Source organism: Zalophus californianus, chromosome 5 (assembly GCF_009762305.2).
Source record: "Zalophus californianus isolate mZalCal1 chromosome 5, mZalCal1.pri.v2, whole genome shotgun sequence".
Classification (NCBI taxonomy): Eukaryota; Metazoa; Chordata; class Mammalia; order Carnivora; family Otariidae; genus Zalophus; species Zalophus californianus.
The window spans coordinates 152,558,851-152,564,994 of NC_045599.1; the positions used below are offsets into that span (position 1 = coordinate 152,558,851).

General features: G+C 44.1%; 1 long non-coding RNA gene across 1 annotated transcript; it reads right to left on the reverse strand.

Moving 5' to 3' along the window:
• Positions 1-1,510: 1,510 nt before the first annotated feature.
• On the reverse strand, positions 1,511-4,566 carry LOC113928737. The gene is made up of 3 exons (XR_003521952.1): positions 4,465-4,566; positions 1,878-1,928; positions 1,511-1,561 (listed from the first exon to the last, which is right to left on the reverse strand). It is a non-coding gene; the product is annotated as an uncharacterized LOC113928737 (long non-coding RNA).
• Between the last annotated feature and the right edge of the window lie 1,578 nt (positions 4,567-6,144).

Genomic DNA, 6,144 nt, shown 5'->3' on the forward strand with positions numbered 1-6,144 from the left:
GCTACTTGACACAGGAGCAAAACTACTTGCTCTTCTAAAATTTCCTTCTCCTACAAGTTGTCTTTCATGTTGGAAAATGCCCTAAGTGGAAAGCCTCAAAAAGTGTGCCACCTGCATACCCTTCATAAAAAGAAAGTACTCAAAGATATTTAATAGCCATCAGACACAGAGGCCATACATAAAATTAAGAATAAGAAAATTGTGCTACAGAATAACACTGATGGAGGCGGAAGTCAGATAAGTTAAAGATGACTGAAATTGTCCATTCGTCTTGAAAACCAAGTGCCCATTGCACAATACAAAGAATTTCAGGGAAAATATTATTTTTGCTTCTTCGTTCTTTGCTCACTAGTTTGTTTACATATTGCTGATATTTTTGCTTTCCTTGATTTTAAATGGGAGGATTCAACATAAGTTTTCCAAGTTATAAGAAAAGGGAAGAGACATTGACCAATTTTGTGCTTAGGCAGTAAGTGAAGACACTCACCACTTGGGAATACTTTACTATTTTGCAGTTTTGTTTCTCCTTGCAATAAAAATTTATCTGAAAAGCCAAATCTCTCTCTCTCTCTATCCATCTCTATACCTGTGTTTTTAATATGCTAATGTTTTAATAGTTGATCCCAAATGTGCCTACTTAAATGTTATTGGTAAGTATATTTTAGAGCTGAGAATATAAAACAGATTAACCAATGGTGATACTTGCTGAATCCTACTCAATAAAATACATGCATCATGTTCCAGGAAAGCTCTGCAGGCAAAGGACGCCGCTACCTCGTCCAGCGTTCTAGCAAATCATCAAATAACTATGAATCGATCTATCTGTTGATTACTGGTGATACATTATTATGGGTATGATATTTTTAAGGACAGTCCCTCTACCTTCATGCACTTCCAACACACTTGTGGAAGCAAGTGCTGGACACATGAAATTTTATATAAAATATAATGTGGAGATAGCTGTGTCAAGGAGACACAAGCTGGTCTGGGCTTAATTGTCAAAGGGAGCACCTGGATAAGCATTTCTGTGTTTTCCGAGGAGACCGAAGGCAGGCCAGGGGGTCAACATAGTCTGAGAAGAAGGTGAGTGCTTGAGTGGGAGGAAGGGTTGGCTTCTCCAGGTGAAGGGCTGGAGGAAGCAAAGGCACAGGCAGAGAGGATTGGGCCTGGTGGTCAGCCGGGCTGCCGTGGCAGGCACGTGAGCTGCTGTGGACGCCGCTGGGGAGGCAGCCAGAAGCCAGATGCTGAGGGCCTTGCACGACATGCCGTGCGTGTTCCGATCGAATTCTATGGCTGGGGGCCACTGATGGTTTTCAGATGGTGAGTCGCTTGATTACACTGTATTTTATTTGCTTCTAGATTTATTTTACTTGATTTTTGAAGTCGCACAAACAGAAGTCTTCATGGTAATAACTGAAACTGCTTGAAGACAGGAAAAGGAATCTTTCAGCCTCCCCCACCCACCCAGGCCCCCACCAGCAGCCTCCGATGCTCACCTGTCAGACCTCCTGCCTACTCCTCTCAACGTGGGGGTGTCTTCACCAGTGCAGGTGTTTTTCTCCTGTAACCAGAATATAAATGCACGACTCCAAAAATCCTCCTTTTTTTCACACAAAATATGTCCATGCCAATGTGTACAGACTTGAGATTGTTTTTAACGAGGCCGCATTAAAATTCATAATATCTATACACCATTACTGCTTAACACTTGAGTTCGTTCTCTATAAGCATCTCTGGATATGTATCATTGCAGAGCTGTGCTTTCATTATAAAAGTAAATTTTCCTACATGAGAATGCTGGATAACATGGAAGGTGGATTTTAACTGTATCCTCAAAAGTCTATAGGAATTTCGAGACAAAATTTGCAAGGACTTACATGGGAAAGGCATGCAGGCAGCCTCAGACTTCTCGCCCACGGAACCGGAGGCTGGAGGCAGAGGATGGCGAGTAAGAATTTTGTAACCTCAGCCGAGATACTGTTCATCTTTCAGGACAAATGAAAATGAATTTGAACGTGTGAGAATATTAAGAGAACATCACTATGTTTGCTACATAAGGAAATAATCAAGAAATCGTTGGCCAAATGGCAACAGAATCAGGAATTTCAAGATAGGAAAAGACACAGAGGTGGGGGGAGAGTGGCACACAATCAATCTGCCCCGTGTGCAATGACATCGGAGTGCGTGGTGGCCGCGGCAGGGAGTTTGTAACACACACGTTAGCTAAGAATGCCGGGAAAATACAAACTTCATGGAAAAACAAATTACGGAGTGAAATTAAATTTTACGTTGTCTCAGCAGAACCAGGAGTGTGGGAGATGGATGGATTTGGGGAAGTAAAGCCTCTCTAAATGACTCACTTAGATGGCAGGAAGGAGAGGGCAGGCAAGTTAAGCAGGTGTGGGCTTCCCTCTCCTGGGGGGGCTATAAACCCACGGTTGTTGCCGTAGGGCTAAGAATGAATGGGACCTCTGCCAAGACAGCAAAAACGGAGACAGAAGAGCAGCAGCGGAGCCTCGGGTTGCAGGTCGGAGGTATGGCCCGGGATGGGGTAAAGACCATCCCATCAGCTATCGGGCTCCTTGCCACTGGGCTCAACAGCTACTTCCAAATTCAGGAAGGGCAGGGGCCAGATTGTTCGCAAAACCCAGCTCTGTTCTTTTCAAGAAAGTCCTCCAAGTCAAGTGACAAGGGAAGATTGAAAATAAAGATATGGTGATTCTATTTTGAACTTTATAAGGAACCTCCATACTGTTCTACCACCCAGCATTTGCACTACTACCCAAAGATACAAACATAGGGATCCAAAGGGGCACCTGCGCCCCATGTTTACAGCAGCAATGTCCACAATAGCCAAACTACGGAAAGAGCCCAGATGTCCATCGACAGATGAATGACAAAGAAGATGAAGGTGTGTTATATATACACAATGGAATATCATTCAGCCAAAAAGAATGAAATTTTGCCATTTGCAATGACGTGGATGGAACTGGAGGGTATTATGCCGAGTGAAATACATCAATGAGAGAAAGACAATTATCATATGATCTCACTCATATGTGGAAATTTAGAAACAAAACAGAGGATCATGGGGGAAGGGAGGGAAAAATAAAATAGAGGAAATCAGAGAGGGAGGCCAAACCATGAGAGAGACTTAACTTTAGGAAACAAACAGGGTTGCTGGAGGGGAGGTGGGTGGGGAGAGGGAGTAACTGGGGGATGGGCGTTAAGGAGAGCACTTGGTATAATAAGCACTGGGTGTTACATGCAACAGATGAATCACTGAACTCTACTTCTGAAACTAATAATACACTATATGTTAACTACACTGAATTTAAATAAAACATTTTAAGAAAAGTAAAAAAAAAGAGAGAGAGAGAGAAAAGAAAGATATGGGCCAGTACCTACCAGTGAAATAAAACCAAATCAAAGCAAAAGTAAAAATACTATTACCAAATGCAAAATACAACAGCCCAGACCGTGTGAACAACAATGTTGTATGCTGATAAATGTGCATCCAGTGAGGAATTTATAGCATTCAATTTCTTTAGAGCTGTGGGGAGGGGCAGAGGGAAAGAGAATCTTAAGCAGGCTCCACGCTCAGCGTAGAGCCCATCGTTGGGCTCAATCTCATGGCCTTAGATCATGACCTGAGCTGAAATCAGGAGTCAGACGCTTAACCACCAAGGCGTCCCGGAAGTTATGGAATTATTAACATTATTTTCAACAAACAATATAGGAGCTAAATATAAAAGTGTGTGTGTGTGTGTGTGTGTGTGTGTGTGTGTGTATACACACACCAATAATACAGGATAGAATTATAATGGGAGACTCAAATATACTTTCTTCATAATTTGACAAATCAAATAGAGCAATGATTCTCATTTTCATTTTTCATTATCGTTCCCCTAATGAGCCTTTTCCCACCTACATAAATTTTCATACTGACGGCATACAATATATCTGTTGATGTGTTGCAGGTATATCTGTATTTTAATATATAAAAAAAGAGTGTTTTGCCCCCTGAAAACCAGGTTCTGCCCCCTTTGGGGCAACATCATTCCCATTAAAAATGCATTTTAAAATAAACAAAAGATTTTAAAAATAAACAAAAATACAGGGGTATGTGCATAACAGAACAGGTACAGTCCTTTACAAAGACGCTAGGAAGACTGGACCCCCAGGGGCAGTACACACAGTGTTGGAGGGGAGACGGTCCTCAGCTATGGGGTCCTCGACACCTAAGGAGGAAAGTGTGCACAGGGCACCATGGCACGCGGCTGAGCAGATGTGTGTGGTCAGAGCTCCCTGAGCTTCTCCTCCAGGAAGGACTCCATGGTTAACACATTTGAGAAACGAGGTTAAATTAAACTGGTCACTACAAGAAGACCCTAGTCTTTAATGTGCTAAATTGCTCGTGAAGCCAAAGAGGAGACAGGACAAGCACAATGTTCTAAAACTTACCAGAGTCCCACGCCTAGAGCCGTGAGCTTGGCATTCCTACTGCTATCTCAGGAACACCCGTAGAACAGCATCGATGGGAAATGCTACCTTCCTGGATGAACGTCTTCCTTGCTTCCTGCAAAAGAACCAGGTGAAGCAAGAATGAAATTGCATGAGAGAGTCCCTGTCTTCAACCTTGACCTCCCTCCCTCTCTTCTTCCTTACTCTTTTCCTCCTGAACCAGATTTCAAAAATAAGAAAATTAGAAACAAAAAAGCAACATTTAAAGAAATCACCTCTGAGGTCATTGGCCTTTGTCATCTCAGTCCTTCCAGAGCCTCTATGTAACGCAGTTCTGTGCCATGTCTGCTGTGTGCTGGGCATCCTACCCTGAGTACTGCATGGCCTGCAGGCAGAGCCAGGCTCAGCCTCTGCTCTTGCATCCGAGAGCCCATCGTGGAATACGTCACTGACCGTGAAGTGGCATAGGTGATGGAAGAATGTCATGGAGGGAACACTGTGTTGCATAATGTGCAGAAGTGAGCAAGCCCATCCCTAATCTTAAAAGCTGCCTCAGAGATTTGTCTACACCATAAACTCACACAAAGAATGGTGTGTGTTCCAGATGTGATGGCTAGAATGCAGATCTGTTAAGGCTATTCAGCGTGTTCTAAGTTCTCTTATCTTGTTATCTTTTAGAGGAAAATGGTGCCATCTCCTTGCAGCCTGATGGTGATTTGGAGTCGGGGAGAGCTGGGGGAGCTCATGCTGACCCGCCTTATGTCACCATGGATGCGGTGACTGCCTTCCACCAGCCACTGTGAGGGAATCGGAACAGACGTCATCCAGGGGACAGCCAAGGCAAGGCCACCTGCACTGCTGGCCCCTATCCGAGTGTGGCTGGGCATGACCAAAGTCCAGGCCCAGGTTCAGAATCCAGAGAGCCCCTTCACACCTGGAAAGCGGGTGCAGGAGGTTGGGAGAGCAAATGGGAAGGTCCCAGTAATTCTCTCAACCTGGGGTGCACTGGGGAGTAGTCTCTCCATGTGAATGTCTGTGGGGCTGAGCTCGAGGGCCTTATGCATAAATGCCAGCTCAATGCCCTTCGGTTCTTTGGGGTTTGAGTCTAAAACACAAGTTAGATGGGTCGGAGTGCGCCTGATGCCTTACGCGATGGTCTGTTGAATCCGAGAGGAAACCAACGTGGCAGGTGCGAAGGGCGGCACACGGAAGGTCTCACTGGGGCTCCATGGTTCCCGGTCGTCCCGTGTGATCCTGAAAAGAAATGACACTACGAAGATGAGGTGCCCTACCCGTTAGCCCTCCGGTGAAGTTCAGAAACCGTACACGTGGACATTTTAAACTCACTTAAAAAAAAAAAAAAACTGTTTTGGAGTCATTGACAAATCGGAGATCTGTGAAGAATTTGCGTTTGTATCATTTCGTGTTTGTATTTCTTTGGTCTTGCTGGATCCTATTAACATTGTACCAGAGTTCGCATTTTGCTTTACAAACATAAAGCAAAGCATATGATCAAGGCATTGGAGTTATCATCCAATAGCAACTTTTCTTTAGCTTTACAAAGACCTGTTTTCCTACAGAAAGGTGGTTTCTACACCAGGGTGTGGTTTCAACAGAGATGAGATGAGGCTAGCTTGAAGCTTCTTTCCCAAGCAGCTTCCATGTTGTATTTCAAAGTTG